The 17,731-nt window shown below is 40.7% G+C and overlaps 1 long non-coding RNA gene across 1 annotated transcript; it reads left to right on the forward strand.

Moving 5' to 3' along the window:
* The first annotated feature begins 468 nt into the window (after positions 1-468).
* On the forward strand, positions 469-5,779 carry LOC131737486 (uncharacterized). Its single transcript, XR_009329125.1, has 4 exons — positions 469-937; positions 4,374-4,428; positions 4,858-5,046; positions 5,315-5,779. It is a non-coding gene; the product is annotated as an uncharacterized LOC131737486 (long non-coding RNA).
* The last annotated feature ends 11,952 nt before the right edge of the window (positions 5,780-17,731 follow it).

A 17,731-nucleotide genomic window follows, 5' to 3' on the forward strand; every position in this document is an offset into this window, starting at 1 on the left:
TCATGTATTTATATTGATGATAAAGTTATAGAAAAGAAGGCAAAGAAAAGTTCACTATCCACGCATCTCTACAGCTCACCTCAATATGAAAACATATTACTGCACTGTAAACCCGAATAGTTAAACTCATTGAATAAATTAAGTATTGGAAACACAAAAGGTATAAAATAGTAGTACTGACACAAACGTTTTGGGTTCCCTTAACTTGCAACTCAGTTTTGATTTTGTAGCAATTATGTTTTTGATTCAAATTAACTATATGTGGGATTTTATGTAAAGAGAACTTCTGATATTAGATTTGCTGACACACAAATCTTTTCAGTTTGAGTTTATTAACGTGTGACGTCACAAACGTCATCGACGTTGGCACGGTCGAGAAAAATCATCTAAAACATGGCTGGTCTTCCTGGAGTGACTAATATTGTAGGTTAACTAAACATTTAATCTCTTCTGTCTGCGGCGGTGGAGAAATTGTATACGGTAAACTTTCGAATTACGATCAAGTCTGTATCGTTTGTTATAATTTTACGAATTTAACAGTTCATTTCTGCTCAGCTGTCAGCCCGCTAAATCAGCTTACTAGCCGGAAAGCTAGCTAGCTATCACAGTTGAGTTGAGAATGAATTGAATAAGTACCAGGATAGTTGTGTTGTGATGCAGATGCTAAAAATCTAAAATATTTCTGTTTTTATTTTAAACTAATCTATGTTTGAAATTTACGAAAGGCAATTTTCAAATGCAGGCTAGCCAATTGGGTGTATTTTTTGCATGACGTTGGACAAACGCGTCGGTGCGATTGGCTGGTTTGCCTGTTTGTCTCACTGCAATCCTGGACACTTGTTTTCCACACTTGACGAGCAGTGTACCCGCGGATAAGGTCTCGGGGAGTACGAATGTCGATTGCATTCGCTTCTCAACCGACTAATGATTCAATGATGTAAGCACTGTTTACATATATTTGCTATGTTTTAGACGCCTTCAGCTTTGTCAAGAGCTTTATTATTATTATTATTATTATTATTATTATTTGTTTATTTAGCAGACGCCTTTATCCAAAGCGACTTACAGAGACTAGGGTGTGTGAACTATGCATCAGCTGCAGAGTCACTTACAATTATGTCTCACCCAAAAGACGGAGCACAAGGAGGTTAAGTGACTTGCTCAGGGTCACAAAATGAGTCAGTGGCTGAGGTGGGATTTGAACCGGGGACCTCCTGGTTATTATTATTATTATTATTATTATTATTTATTTCTTAGCAGACGCCCTTATCCAGGGCGACTTACAATCGCAAGCAAATACAAATACATTCAAGTGTTACAATACAAGTAATACAATAAGAGCAAGAAATACAATAACTTTTGTTCAAGTGTGACAAACCACAATTCAATAATACAGCAGATAATAGTGATAGTTACATCAGGATATGATTAAATAGTGATAGTTACATCAGGATATGATTAAATACAAAGTACTACAGGTTAAACACTTGGCAGATTACAATATTCTGAAGTACAGTATTAAATGCAGTAAAATAGGGGGCAGATAAGAGCAAAATAAAGCACATTTAAATGAAGGGTGATAGTGTCCCAGGATACAACAGAGGAGTTCTACAGGTGCTGTTTGAAGAGGTGAGTCTTAAGGAGGCGCCGGAATGTGGTCAGGGACTGGGCAGTCCTGACATCTGTAGGAAGGTCGTTCCACCACTGCGGAGCAAGTGTGGAGAAGGAGCGGGCTCGGGAGGCAGGGGAGCGTAGCGGAGGTAGAGCCAATCTTCTAGTGCAGGCAGAGCGGAGAGGTCAAGTGGGGGTGTAGGGAGAGATGAGGGTCTGGAGGTAGCTGGGTGCAGTCTGATCAAGGCATCTGTAGGCTAGTACAAGAGTCTTGAACTGGATGCGAGCGGTGATCGGGAGCCAGTGGAGCGAGCAGAGTAGTGGAGTAGCGTGGGCGAAGCGAGGTAGAGAGAACACCAGGCGAGCAGCAGAGTTCTGGATGAGCTGGAGCGGACGGGTGGCGGATGCAGGGAGGCCAGCCAGGAGGGAGTTGCAGTAGTCTAGGCGGGAGAGTACCAGGGCCTGGACCAGGAGCTGGGTAGCATAGTTGGTGAGGAAGGGTCGGATTCTTCGGATGTTGCTCAGGAAGAATCTGCAAGTGCGTGCCAGAGTGGAGATGTGCTGGGAATAAGAGAGGCAGGGGTCCAGGGTGACTCCAAGGTTCTTAGCGGAGGAAGAGGGAGAGAGTGTGGTAGATTCCAGAGGAACAGAGATAGAGAGGAGGGGGAGGAGGAGGGAAAGAAAAGGAGGTCAGATTTAGAGAGGTTGAGTTTGAGGTGATGCGAGTGCATCCAGGAGGAAACAGCAGACAGACAGGTAGAGATACGGGAGGAGATGGTGGAGTCAGAGGTGGGGAAGGAGAGGAAAATCTGAGCATCATCAGCATAGAAATGGTATGAGAAACCATAGGATGCGATGAGGGGGCCCAGGGAGCGGGTGTAGAGAGAGAACAGGAGAGGACCCAAGACTGACCCTTGGGGGACTCCAGTTAAGAGAGGGTGAGGTGTGGAGGTTGCTCCACGCCAGGTTACCTGGTAAGTGCGGTTGGAGAGGTAGGAGGAGAACCAGGCCAGAGCAGTGCCAGAGATCCCCAGGTCAGCAAGAGATGATAGTAGAATAGAGTGATCAACAGTGTCAAAGGCAGCAGAGAGGTCGAGGAGAATTAGGACAGAGGAGAGAGAGGCAGCTCGGGCACACTTAAGTGAGTTGGTGACAGACAGGAGGGCGGTTTCAGTGGAGTGAGCAGAGCGGAAGCCAGATTGGAGAGGGTCAAGCAAAGAGTGGTTGGACAGGAAAGCAGAGAGCTGGCGGTGTACAGTCCGCTCGAGGGTTTTGGAGAGGAAGGGTAGGAGGGAGACAGGACGGTAGCTCTGGAGGGAGGTGGGGTCGAGGGTAGGTTTTTTGAGGAGGGGAGTGATAGAGGCTTTTTTGAAGGCAGAGGGAAAGATGCCAGAAAGTAGAGAGGTGTTGAGGATTGAGGAGATGAAGGGGAGTAGAGCAGGAGCAGCAGCTTGAAAGAGGTGAGTGGGGAGGGGGTCCAAGGCACACGTGGTGGGTTTGTGACCCTGGAGCAGGGAGGAGAGGTCAGAGTCTGAGAGGGGCAAGAATTCTGTGCAAACCTATGCTAACACGTTAAATGGCTAGCTATCTAACGCAACTAACTGGCAGCTTTCTAACATGTCTTCAGCTTTGGACTATGTAACGTTTACCAGGCCCACCGAGAGGACGGGAAAGATGGGGAAATTTCCCCGGGGCCCAACGCCCCGAAGGGGGGTCTGATGAAGGGAGAACTTATATATATATATATATATATATATATATATATATATATATACACACACACACCACAGTATGAATTATTCTATTATTAAGATCTATAATTTCCTCAAAACAACGTGGTGCAGCAGTTTGTTAGAAAAATGGTGTCGTATAAAATAAATAAAGTACTTTCTTCAGCTGGTGGTAAACACAATTAGAGAATAATCGGTATCGCTTAAAATACAAATATATTCACCAATACAGGCTATTAGTTAAGAGCAGAGATGAGTGGTTTATTTTTGGCACAGGATAAATAAAAGTGTATAGCAACACCATTAATGTAGTTTATGCTAAAAACGTATGTTATTTGATGTTAAGTAAGCTTCAGATTAATGACTATTATACACGCGGTAGCGAGACATACCAGTCCTTCCCCGGGGCCCATGACGGCTCTCGGCGGCCCTGTCATTTACTTATCAACCTGGGTAGCTAGCAAAATAATTCAAGCTTCCATTCGTTTCAAATAGGTTGCATGTAGCTATGGAAGCCATTCCTGCTAGCCTGTTAACTTTAGTAGCTAGCTAGCCTGCAAAAAGCCAGAAGAAACTTGTAATGTTGGATGGCCGTGCACGTTTTTGATGAAATCGCATGGTGGCGCCAGGTGCACAAAATGGTGGGTTAGAGTAGACCAGGTGGCTATGACAAGATAGGTCTAACGTTAGCAGCCTTTAACATGGTGTAGCTGAGTATTTTGCTCCATGATAGTTATCAAGTAAAGGTATTTTATTTTTTGTTTTGAAACTGTTAGGGAGGGACAGAGGTAAGGCGGTGACATTGATATTTTGCCATGTTTCTTTGACATTTTTTAATCTCAATTACTCTGAGTGTCAATGTTACAATCTATTGCAGGTCAATTTAGCCATTGAGCTCTGATTAAATTGGCTTTGAATAAAAATGCATAGTTGACCAAGTACTTAAGGTTTCAAATTATTTGTCATGTTTCAAAATGAGGAATTAAGACATCAATTCATTTTTGCTAATGAGATCTCTATTTCTCTCTACAGGCTTGACTGAAGGATGCTGGTGCTCATCTAGCTAGCCTAGGCCCAGAAGTGAAAGGTACACTTTGCAAAAACACATTGGATTACATTTGTGATAAACATGTTTATCTTTACCATGTAGGGTAACAACATTTGTTATGCTTCTGGGTTGCTGATGGAATGGAATGGCTTGGAATTGTAAGTTGTGTGCGGCCATACTTCACTCCAGGACAGAGTTGCTAAAACACTATCGCCTGCAACATAGTCACTATTCAAGAGTCAGTCCACTTCCGTGTCTCTACAATGATTGTGTTTGTACATTTCATTCATTCAATGGACTCAAAACTCATCTATCATGATACCACACTGTGCACGCTAGTAACACTGTTAATAGCACTCACTGTGCTACTGGAATGTTTGTATCTGCTGGAGTGAATGGCAGTCTGCCTCAATTCTGCAACATTGCTCAGATCTATCTTGTGAATTACAATGTTTCCTTTCTCTGTAGTCACTTTGAGTCAGGTATGTTGAACATCTGCATTCCTACGAGCTGTCACCTACACAAGGGAGCCTGTCTGTCCACCTGCTATCTGAGCTCAACGACACTGTCACGTTTGCTGCTTGCACCGTTGATGGCCGGCTGCTGTTGACCCCCAAGAGATACATTTTACTGAGAGAGTGCTGAGTTAATCTTGAAGTGAGTAATCTGTTGGTTCATTAGTGATACAACTTTTTAAAAACATATTTTTTCCCTAAGGTGATACTTGTGCCTAGATCAACTGTGTTTCTAAAGTGAAGGAGTTGCTCTTGTACTTTTGCTGACACATTGTCCATTACAAGTCGGTGTAATTGTAAAATTACTTTGGTTTGAGCTAATTATGTAACTACCTTATTATTGCCTCATTGATAAGGTTATGTTTTGATATTGGGTATGCAAACTGTTGAAACTGTTTATCCTACCACAGAAATATGGCAGCCGTATCCTCTCAAGCCTTGAAACTTTGTGTCATTGTTGAAGCTGACAGTATAAGGAAGATTAAACTTGACACCCTCCCTGAGTCTGTTGATGACCTGAAAAGCATTTTGAAGGACAAGCTCAAGTTGGATGCAGACTTTAGCAGTACGAAGACCCTGATTTTGATGGAGAACTTATCTCCCTAGTGGACATTGACGAGTTGCCACAGAAAGCTACACTGAAACTTTTCATGGCAGAGGTGGAAACAGTTCTATTTCAACTACAGACACAGAGTTGCTGTCAGATGTGTCCTCTCCAGAGCGACTTAGTAGATGGCTGCCAGGTATTTTTCCCATGCCCACTTTTGCTTATGAGGTAGAATTGAAGCTCAGAGAAGGAAACACTGTCTTTGAAAGAAACGGAAAGTGTCTTCAGTTATCTAGAGATCAAAAGCATGACATCCTAGTGAAACTTGCAGCTACTATTTACAGTTTCAAAGCAGCTGAAGCACTTGTTTCCAAACACCCCTGCCTGAAAGAGCTTGGATCTGAGACTGGCTGGTATGGACGGAAGAACAGCATAAAATACAAATTGGGTAACTACAGAACCAAGTTGAGGAGACCAGGATGTCAAGAGGTCAGTATAAACGCAGGAAAATGAAGCAGAAGTAATCCAGAGATTGAACCATCGCACTCAAACATAAAGAGACCCAAGTGTGCTGAAGTGAACTTTTTGCCTGACTTCCCCAAAGGACAGGACATGGCAAGTCTTGAAAGACAGAGGCTGGAGATAATCCAAGAAGTTCAGAAGACTGAGAAAACCCTACCCCTCATCGATAGGATGATGCAGACGACATTTGTCCTGCGGCAGCAGGAGGTAGTCACCAACAGACCACCTGTGAGATATCCTTGAGCGATAGCCGGCTCTACATTTGGAGTCGCAGGTAAAATTGCACAGCTTTGTTTTTTCAGCAATATTTTGTTTTTCCATATAATTTTAATTAAATAACTTGTCTTGAATACTGTCACTTGTCTGTCGTTTCTGTGTGTAGGTGTATGCCGAGTTCCAACGGATCACAAACCAGAACTTGCCGAACATCTTTTATGAAGAGCTTGACCGCCACACTCTTCGCTTGATGACCTTATACCGACAGAGGGCAAAGACAGGAAAGACATCTGATGCTTTGGCTGACATTCTGAGGATTCCTGATCTACAGGTAAGATGGTCAATGCATATGTCATTAGGTCACTGCATATCTAAAGATGGGAATCAGACCTGGTTCAAAGTAAATCAAGCATAATCTATTTGACTCGGGTCTGGTTGGAATACTTGTACATTGTTATCACTTTAGTGATCTGAGGGTTCATGTACTGGTGCTTGTGTGATGCATGATGTATCCATTCTAACTATTCACAAGATTTGTGTGCCAGGTAGACAAGTATGATCCAATATGAAGGTCAACCCTAAGCCCTCCTGCCCTGTGCACTTTGGAGATCTGAAAAGATATGACAGGTGTAGGCAATATGCTAGCAGCTCCACATAGACCTCTGATAGGCTAGTTGGAATGTATGGCATATTGCTGTCACCTGCCAAATCTTGTCAGATCTCCAGAGTGCATAGGGCGTGAGGGCTTGGGCTTGATGTTGAGATCAGATCTATGTCTCAAAATGGACTTGGGATTATTGTCTCTTCAGTACTTGGTCAACTATGCATTTTTAAGGTGTACCACTGTGCTCCGTGCCCTTCCTGTGTTGCTGCGCAAGAAGGTCTCAGGATTTTAAGACATGCACGGTTAGTTTTTTGCCCCTCTGGTGTGTGTGTGTTGATTGTGCGCATTTCAAATTCAACATTATATCAATCTGTGGTTGTTATACAGTAAGTTTTTAAAGCTATTTCAGTCACTGAAGTCTTAACCTTGGTCTTCTAAATGCTACTTTTCCTGTGATTTGTGCATTTCAGGTGGAGGATTCTGATGAGCCAGATGTTGGTGATGCACCAGTCGCCATCCTTACAGTCGTCAGTGATGACGCTGAAAAGCTGATCCACTTCAACCCAATCAAGATTTCCATTGTCCTGGAGAGTGAAGTTATGGTGACCAACCTACCCAGACTGGCTGACGCTTTCCTGGTAATGTTCGGTCTGATCTATGCTCTACATCTGAGTTATCCAAAAGAACTGGCCAACACGTTTGAGTTCGTTCAGAAAATCCTGCTGGGCCTAGAAGATGGGAAACTTAAGCCAAGACTACAGGCTTTCAAGAATGACTTGCTGATACATGTGTAGTGATTGACCAAAGATACGATCTGCCTGGGTTCTGGTGGATGCATTATTTTTATACTGTGGAAGACATTTTGAGTTTGCAGCCAGTGTATGAGTTTCATTTCTCTTATTTTCTTGTGATCTTAGTTAGGGCACTGAAAGACCTGTTATGGTAGCTGGAATACAGAACAAATCCTGAGTTTTTGTTTTCTAACAGGGAAAGCAAACTTTACAGGCCACAGAAGTGTTTTACTTTAGTCATATGGCCTAAGGCAGGTGAGTGGAAGGTGAAGGTGACGTAACAGAATTGTTGTAATACAGTTGTGGGCAGCACCTATGAGCCCAGCTTTAGTTTGTTGATAATCATTTGATGCAGTTGATTCTACTTAACATTAATTTTTAGGTTGCTCACATACTCTGCCAACATGCTTCTGGTGAGCTTTCTCTAGAGAATTTCTATTGTTGAAAAGCACTAAGCTCATGGTAAATGTTTTTTTTATTTTTTCTCAGAGACTATCAACATCTGGAAGCAGAGGCTCCCTCAAAATGGTCATAGTCATTTTCTGAATCCCAAATAGACCCCTAGCTCCTATGAGTAACAACCCCACCCTGACTTCTGACAGGCTGGATGGATTTTTTTTTTTATTTTACCATGTTTACTCTTCTCCTAGCATCTCAATGGGAGTATCTAGTAGGGGCTTGGCGATGATTTGGGATTCAGAGAGACAGGATCATTTAACCTCTTTTCACACTACAAAGCAAAGTTGCACTGTGTAAAGTAACAGACCTCTCAAATACTTTATGTGGTAATGACACCATTATTGCACCTTTTGTTAAACACAATTTTCAAATTGTTATCGTTACGATAAAACATTCTTCATGTTTTAATTATGCATTTGAACATGTTTTTTTTATTTGGGTTAACTTTATATATTGCACGTATTATTTAGTTTGAGTTAGTGCTACTCAATTAACCTCAGGTAATCAGTTGCCTAAAAAAAATTGATTAACCGTACAATTGCCTTTTGAGTTCCACTAAGTTATATTTTTTAATTTACATTGAAGTTACCACAACTTAAAAATGTTAAGTAAAGAAAATAAGAATAAGTGTAAGAAAATAAATCAGTAAGCAGAACACAAACACATTAAGTTATGGCGACATAATATGTATACATTAAGTGCACTTCAAATGGGAAGTTGTTGTTAATTCAATGTATTGAGTTTTAATTAGCAAAATAACTGAGTTCATCATCATACTATTTTAAAGTATAGTTTAATTAAACTTGAAAATTATATTAACTAAGAATAGTAAGTACTGTATACATTTTCATTTTAAGTTTCATTACTCAAAAAATCAAAGGCAATCAGTTGCCTCAATTTTTTTGAGTTAGCAGAACTTATCGGGGTTTACAGTGTGGCATTTTTAAATTATTGGTGACTAAAACCTACAGCACTGATGCTAATTAAAAAATAATAAAACGCTTACCAAGTATCAGTGTGATGGATGTCCCTGCTTGTTACCACGCAAATCACTGATGATGGCAGGGAAATTGGAGAGAGCTTCAGTCACAAGACATTTTTGGCGTTTTTAATCTTTGATGGTATTTCGTCTTGATTGCCCTTTGCTAGTAATGTACTTGTAATGAGCAAACAATCCACATTTTTTCACTGAATTGAAAGCTAAAAACTCTTGCTACTCTCACACCAGAAGTAACGGCTTGGCAATACTAGACCGCATGGCAATACTGCGGTTTCTGACTGGCCATACATTCTGTATTTTGAAATGAACCAATAGTACTTAAGTTACAATAAACTTTAATCGGGTCATTGAAACAAATAAATATCGACTTGCAGGCATGAACGCACGCAGGAAATAAAACGAGTTAAAGACTAGGCTTTTAGTTTTTTAAAATGTCTTTTTTTGTATCCCAGACAGACTGCAGTAACCGCCCAACTGTTTATATTACATTTAAACAGGGCTTATTTAATGTACATATTTAATATGTAAATTAGTTGTGTGTGCGCTGAACGCTCTGTCACAGCACATCAGTCTGGTGTTAGCAATTAAATGTTGATTACATGACAAAAGTTTGCAATAGATAGACAAGTGGTACTGAATAAAATGCGTTGTCTGCCAGTTCAGAATTTTTCACGAGTACCCCAGTTTGAAAACCGCTAGAAGAAACCACATTACCAACAGATACAGTTTAATAGTAGTATTTAAAAGCCGTTGTCCTGACTGGTAAATTCTTCTAGCTTCCCCTTTTATTTTGACAATTTCCATATAATAATGGCATTTTTATCTTGACATTTTTCATTCTTAGCCACCAAGTAAATATTTGGACAGTTTTCAAAACAATTGTTGCTTTATTTTTACAACACACGTTGGTGTTGTTGATAATATGATAAACGCGTATATCTGCTTCAGCTTAAACGATGGCCCGTGTTACACAGAACACTACAAATAAAATGTCAAATATACACTGTGTATTTCGTTGGTTTTGTGGATTTGCTATGTTTTTAACTTATTTTAATACTGCACATAATTATATAGTTTAGAAAATGCTACTTACCAAAACCATGCTGCACGTGAACTGTATTACATAATAATTTCCTTTATTCCGATTCCAGTGGTGTTTTCTCAATGCAAGATGTATTGTAGGCATATATACAGTGCCGTATAAAACCACATACACTGTCTGTATATAATTTTATCATGCTCGTTATAGGCCTACTGGCAAAATGGTCAAGAGTCAGTTGGTGCTTAACACATACTGAATCATTTTTGCTGTGAATTTTAGCATTTTTGGTCATAGAAAAGACACATTTCACATATTTTATAACGTTACCGTAGGCTACTTTTTTTTTTTTTTTTTTTTTTAGCTAATGATGCGTTTTCGTTTCACAAATCTTCTGCACACAGTATTTTTAGGCACACCTATAAAAACCTATATTTCAACAGTTACTGTCGAAGCTTATTACTTATTCTTCCAGAAGTAATGGTCGGGTGTAACAGGGATACGAGGTTATATTTGCGCTGGGCCATGTTGTTAACAAGCCTGATGTTGTCGTCCAGGCTTTACTGTGAAATTGACTGTAACCAGGGAGGGTGTGAGCGCATCTTAATGGACATGTCATTGTAATACAAAATGCATTAATATACTGCGTATTGGTATTGCGTCTGGTCTGGGAAGAGGGACACACGAGTGCGTTAAGAGAATTTCAGCAGGCCTTTTTTATTTCAGGGGGGCCTTGGCGCAATGGCGCGGCATAGCGCGAACACTGCAGATGAGGTATGACACAGGCCCGGTTTTTGGGATGGAACCGCATAACAGTCTCGCGTTTTGATTGGTCCATGTCAGTCACATGAATATGTCGTCACACGAGTGGAAAAGCTTGCAGGCATTTTTAACATTGTGATGAGAGAGAGAGTGATCTGCTTTCCACAACCTTACCATTAAAATATAACGTGGTATTACGCTGTACTGATATAACAAACTATGGGTAATTACTTTATATGAATTATCATGTTATGCACGTATGTAAGAATTGGCTTTCTGTGGTGGTGTACTTTTTTCTTTCAAGTAGCATATATCTATAATTGTTTTTGCGATATATTTTAATATAAAATGTATACACTATTGCAGTTTTGTTAGAGGATACATTAGTTTATCTCTAATGTAATCACAGTTGTACATATAGACTGCCCCTGTTTTCATTTACGTCGCAAATTCTGAGCCGCTTTGGTTTTTAGATAACGTGCCAAATTCTGGGCCGCTTTGGTTTTTAGATAACGTCCCAAATTCTGGGCCGCTTTGCATTTTCGAATTCAGCCCACTTTTGGGGACTCAGCTGACGAGTTTCTAAGTCATCCATGCACAGTTTACCATAAACTGGATTGTGAATTCATTAGAGAGTAACCCTTAGTACATGAATCAAAGTTAATGTATTTTTTACTCTCCCCAGAAATCTTTTTTTTATTTTTTATGAAAAACAGAAATAAAATGTAAATGTTAAAAAAACGTATTTCTTATTACGTGAAAAAACTACATTGCACTGAAATAGATACATGAAAATTAATTAAAGCAGTCGTTTGCCTTTATTAAAGGCTAATATTAAAAGACATTTTTGGGAAGGAACATGGTATTCCGAAAAAAGAACATCTCATTTTCTTATGTAAAGTCCATCAATATATTGTAGTGTTTCAGGTTCTTTTTGGACAGAAATGAGACTGCAACTGTGAGTAGATGAAGGACGTTTATTTTGACAATAATTAAATAATCACAAAATAAAATCATAAAGTGAGGGAAAGGAGACTGGGAGTCGAAAGTGAAAATAAATGATTGTAGTAATTTTTCTTTTACGCAAAACCTGCACTCCAATTCCCCTCCACACACGTGTACCACCATGCAACTCTGGCACGCACACACCACCATGCAATCCCTGCACGCATACTCCCACCATGCAACCCCTGCACGCACACACCACCATAAGACCCCTGCACACACACACCACCATGCAACCCCTACATGCACACACCAATATGCAACCCCTGCATGTACACACCAATATGCAACCCCTGCATGTACACACCAATATGCAACCCCTGCATGCACACCCCACCATGCAACCCCTGCACGCACACACCACCATGCAACCCCTACATGCACACACCACCATGCAACCCCCGCACGTACACACCACCATGCAACCCCTGCACGCACACACCACCATGCGACCCCTGCACGCATACACCCACCGTAGCAATTCTTTGCAAAATATATTTTTGGGTATTCAGCCCCATTCATGTCTATGGCAGTGTTAAAAAACACATTTTCAGTCATATCTCTCGAACCAGAGCATCTATAACCACCGTTCGAAGGGTTCTAGACCAGCCTGAATGTAATATGCTCAGTTTCGTAGCAATTCTTTGCAAAAAATATTTTCAGGGCGTTCAGGGTGTTCAGCCTCATTCATGTCTATAGCAGGGTTGAAAAACACATTTCAGGCATATCTCTCAAACCCGAGCACATAGAACCACCATTCAAAGTGATATAGACTCAGGGGAGCACCCCAAACCACAAAACGGTGTGATGGTTCACCCAAAAACTCATGTCATGATGAAAAAATTAACTTTGCCAAGCCGTCCTGGCATCTGAACCATGAAAATGGTGACTCATTGTGTGGGGCCCCATGGGGCCCCGCCGCAAAAAAAAAATCAAGTTCCTAACCCCCACAGAACCCGAGATACGCCCTGTCAAAAATGTCCAAAAACTACCCTTTTTGGGGTCATATCTCCATGACCCTGGGGACTAGAAACCGGGTTGAACTTCCTAGGGTCATGTATGGGGGCCCTCTTTCACAGGGAGCTACCCGTTTTCAAATGGTACATTTTCAGCATGATGGCATGTCAAGGTTGCATTTCCAATAGCTTTTGAGCTCCAGTTTGGCAAAAAAAGTCTAAACTGGTGTCCTTTCTAGCTGGGGACACTTCACTTGGAGGGATCGACAGGGGCCCCAAGGTGGACCTCCGTACCGATTTACAAGTCTCGTGGACCCCCGGAACCCGAGATATAGCACCCTGAAAAATGTCTATGGGAAATCCCATTATAAAACCCCTTTGGGGCAACGGCCACCATCTGGCGGTGGGGTGGCGTATGAACCCGTAGCCCGTGTCTTTCTTTAGCTAAGACTCTTCTGCACGCAAAGAGTGCCCTTCTGAGTTCGTTGGCCATGGGGTCGTGGAGATACTGGTACAATAAGAGACCACCCCCTTCCCTATGGCAAATCCCATTATAAAAACACCATCGGGGTAAGGCTCGGCCAATGGCGGTCGTGGGTCGTACGAACTCGAAGAAGCCAATTTTCTTTAGCTAAGACTGTTGTGCATCTAAAGAGAGTACTAGCGAGTTTGTTGGCCCAGGATTTGTGGACTCATGGGGTACGACAGGAGGACCCCCGCCCCCCCCCGACCGCGATTTCCTATAGCAAAATACATACAAAAAATGTCTATTATATATAAGACCTGAAATGTGCACATTTTGTAGTGTATTTATGCAACAGAAGCACCAATTTAAGTCCAAGTGTTTTGTGATCACAGTATCAGCTTGAGTGTTTTGGAGCATAGTTTTGCACCAAAAGCGAGCAGAGGCGAAAAAAAGCACTATATACCCTATTCTTTAAAATATCACTTTGCAGTGCAAATTTGAGGAACGCAACCACTTAGCAACTTGCAAATTGGTACTGCAATTTAAAGGCCTGTAGTGTCAGACTGGTAGTCCATAACTGATTCAAGTGTTTTTGGAATGATTCCTGCGAAGACTGATTTATAAGAAAAAAGAGAGATTGACAAACAGCATTTTGCTTTATATGCAGAAACGGGCAACTACAAGAGGGTGTCAAACAAGCTGTGAATGTGTCCCAGGAGGCTACAGAGTACCTCTGGGTATGAATCCAGATGCTCGCAGTACCTGTTCTTAGATGGCCGAAACCACTGTATCGCTGTATAACTGTATACCCTATAAATATCACTTTTTATTGTGTATTTGAGGAACACAACCAATTACAAACTTCATTTGAATTGCTGTGCTATCAGAATATCAGTGTATAACTTTGCTGGGTATTGCAGTGTATGCTGGGTATCAAAAGGCCTTCACTTTTACAAAAGGCTGTCAGAATTTAAAAAAGGCCGTCAAAGTTACAAACAAATAGCTGTGCTCCTAACCCAATACTTGTCTTTTTAATTCTGTGCATCCAAATACTTCTAGTTAAAAGTTTTAAGAATTAAGCCTACTGTTTGTTGTTCTGTCCTAAACCAGCAGTTTGTCACCCAAATTTATTAAATAAACAGGGGGGGGGGGGGTTCATCAGATTAGTCTCCATTTTATTGTAACTGAGGTACCATTCAGTTGAGCGAAAATTGTAAAGGGGTACTTGAGCTGAAACCTCCAGATAGAAGGGGTACAGTTTCAAAAAAAGGTTGAAAACCCCTGACCTACAGTATAAACTATCAGGAATAGATAAGGGAAATGTTGACTAATACAATACAATAGGATTTATTTGAAGTTGTTGAAGGGCACTGGTCTCTTAAACCCAGAAGTTCTGATAAACCCCTACGCCTCACTATATATTGATGGACATTACATAAGCAAATGAGATGTACTTTTTTTTTTTTTTGGTATACCATGTTCCTAAATGTTTTCTGGGAGATTAAAAAATACATTAACTTTGATTCATGTACTAAGGGTTACTCTTAAATGAATTAACGGTCCAGTTTATGGTAAACTGTGCATGCATGACTTAGAAACTGGGCTGTCAGCTGAGCAGAATATCTCAAAAACTGGCCTGAATTCGAAAATGCAGAAAAGTACACCACCACAGAAAGCCAATTCTTACATTCGTGCATAACATGATCATTCATATAAAGTAATTACCCATAGTTTGTTATATCAGTACAGCGTAATACCACATTATATTTTAATGGTAAGGTTGTGGAAAGCAGATGACACACTCTCTCTCTCTCTCTTCTTCTTCTGGTTAATATATAGGGCACATTCCATCTATTATTTTAGATGATTAGCGCCCTCTATCTGTAGTCCTTTGTCTGTCTGTTTTACTTTATCTTTCTGTCATCTTTATTTATTATAACTTCTCTTCTTTTCCTGTTTCCTTTATATATTTCGTCAGTATCCTTTCTCTATTCAGTCTCCCTTCCTCTTTCCCTTTTCCCAGCAAGTTCTTTATATTGACTTCATATACCTCCATTTCCCTTCTCTGCTCCTCATATTTCTCACACTTTAACAAATAATGTTCTACTGTTTCTACTACTTTACATTTTTCACACTTTCCATCTTCATGCTTCCCCAGTCTTAAAAGATGTTCATTTAAAGAACTATGCCCAATCCTTAACCTATCCAATGCTTTTTCCTCTTTCCTTCCCAACTGTATTTACCCAACTGTTGTTCACCTCTTTCTGGATATTATAATAAAACCTTCCTTTTATGCTTTCATCCCATCTCTCCTGCCATTCTTTTACTATCATTTTTTTTCACAAAATCTACCATTTCCTGTGATCCCAAAGGAATCACCACATCAATTTCCTCTCTTCTTAACCAATTTTTTGCTGCCAGATCTACCATCACGTTGCCCAGAATGCCAGAGTGACCAGGAATCCAAACTAAAATCACTTCGATCCCCATAATTGTGCATTCCTTATATTGTTGCATTATTTCAACCATGATATCTCTTCTATCACTAAACTCCCCTTTTAATACAATAAGACCACTTAATGAATCTGAAAATATGACCGCTTTTTTAGGCTTTATTTCAGCTATTTTAACTATTGCAAATAGTATAGCTACCATTTCTGCAACAAATACCGATAAATGGTCAGATATCATCGCTATTTTACAGACATCTAATTCTGGGATATAATATGCTATTGCCACTCTTCCTGTTTTTGGATCCTTGGATCCATCTGTATATACAGTGCCTTGCGAAAGTATTCGGCCCCCTTGAACTTTGCGACCTTTTGCCACATTTCAGGCTTCAAACATAAAGATATGAAACTGTAATTTTTTGTGAAGAATCAACAACAAGTGGGACACAATCATGAAGTGGAACGAAATTTATTGGATATTTCAAACTTTTTTAACAAATAAAAAACTGAAAAATTGGGCGTGCAAAATTATTCAGCCCCTTTACTTTCAGTGCAGCAAACTCTCTCCAGAAGTTCAGTGAGGATCTCTGAATGATCCAATGTTGACCTAAATGACTAATGATGATAAATAGAATCCACCTGTGTGTAATCAAGTCTCCGTATAAATGCACCTGCACTGTGATAGTCTCAGAGGTCCGTTTAAAGCGCAGAGAGCATCATGAAGAACAAGGAACACACCAGGCAGGGCCGAGATACTGTTGTGGAGAAGTTTAAAGCCGGATTTGGATACAAAAAGATTTCCCAAGCTTTAAACATCCCAAGGAGCACTGTGCAAGCGATAATATTGAAATGGAAGGAGTATCAGACCACTGCAAATCTACCAAGACCTGGCCGTCCCTCTAAACTTTCAGCTCATACAAGGAGAAGACTGATCAGAGATGCAGCCAAGAGGCCCATGATCACTCTGGATGAACTGCAGAGATCTACAGCTGAGGTGGGAGACTCTGTCCATAGGACAACAATCAGTCGTATACTGCACAAATCTGGCCTTTATGGAAGAGTGGCAAGAAGAAAGCCATTTCTTAAAGATATCCATAAAAAGTGTCGTTTACAGTTTGCCACAAGCCACCTGGGAGACACACCAAACATGTGGAAGAAGGTGCTCTGGTCAGATGAAACCAAAATCGAACTTTTTGGCAACAATGCAAAACATTATGTTTGGCGTAAAAGCAACACAGCTCATCACCCTGAACACACCATCCCCACTGTCAAACATGGTGGTGGCAGCATCATGGTTTGGGCCTGCTTTTCTTCAGCAGGGACAGGGAAGATGGTTAAAATTGATGGGAAGATGGATGGAGCCAAATACAGGACCATTCTGGAAGAAAACCTGATGGAGTCTGCAAAAGACCTGAGACTGGGACGGAGATTTGTCTTCCAACAAGACAATGATCCAAAACATAAAGCAAAATCTACAATGGAATGGTTCACAAATAAACATATCCAGGTGTTAGAATGGCCAAGTCAAAGTCCAGACCTGAATCCAATCGAGAATCTGTGGAAAGAACTGAAAACTGCTGTTCACAAATGCTCTCCATCCAACCTCACTGAGCTCGAGCTGTTTTGCAAGGAGGAATGGGCAAAAATTTCAGTCTCTCGATGTGCAAAACTGATAGAGACATACCCCAAGCGACTTACAGCTGTAATCGCAGCAAAAGGTGGCGCTACAAAGTATTAACTTAAGGGGGCTGAATAATTTTGCACGCCCAATTTTTCAGTTTTTTATTTGTTAAAAAAGTTTGAAATATCCAATAAATTTCGTTCCACTTCATGATTGTGTCCCACTTGTTGTTGATTCTTCACAAAAAATTACAGTTTCATATCTTTATGTTTGAAGCCTGAAATGTGGCAAAAGGTCGCAAAGTTCAAGGGGGCCGAATACTTTCGCAAGGCACTGTATACATAATGCCTCCACACTCTTCTCCTCTACAAAAGCTTGACTTTCTTTTC

The sequence above is a fragment of the Acipenser ruthenus genome, chromosome 7, assembly GCF_902713425.1.
Source record: "Acipenser ruthenus chromosome 7, fAciRut3.2 maternal haplotype, whole genome shotgun sequence".
Lineage (NCBI taxonomy): Eukaryota > Metazoa > Chordata > Actinopteri > Acipenseriformes > Acipenseridae > Acipenser > Acipenser ruthenus.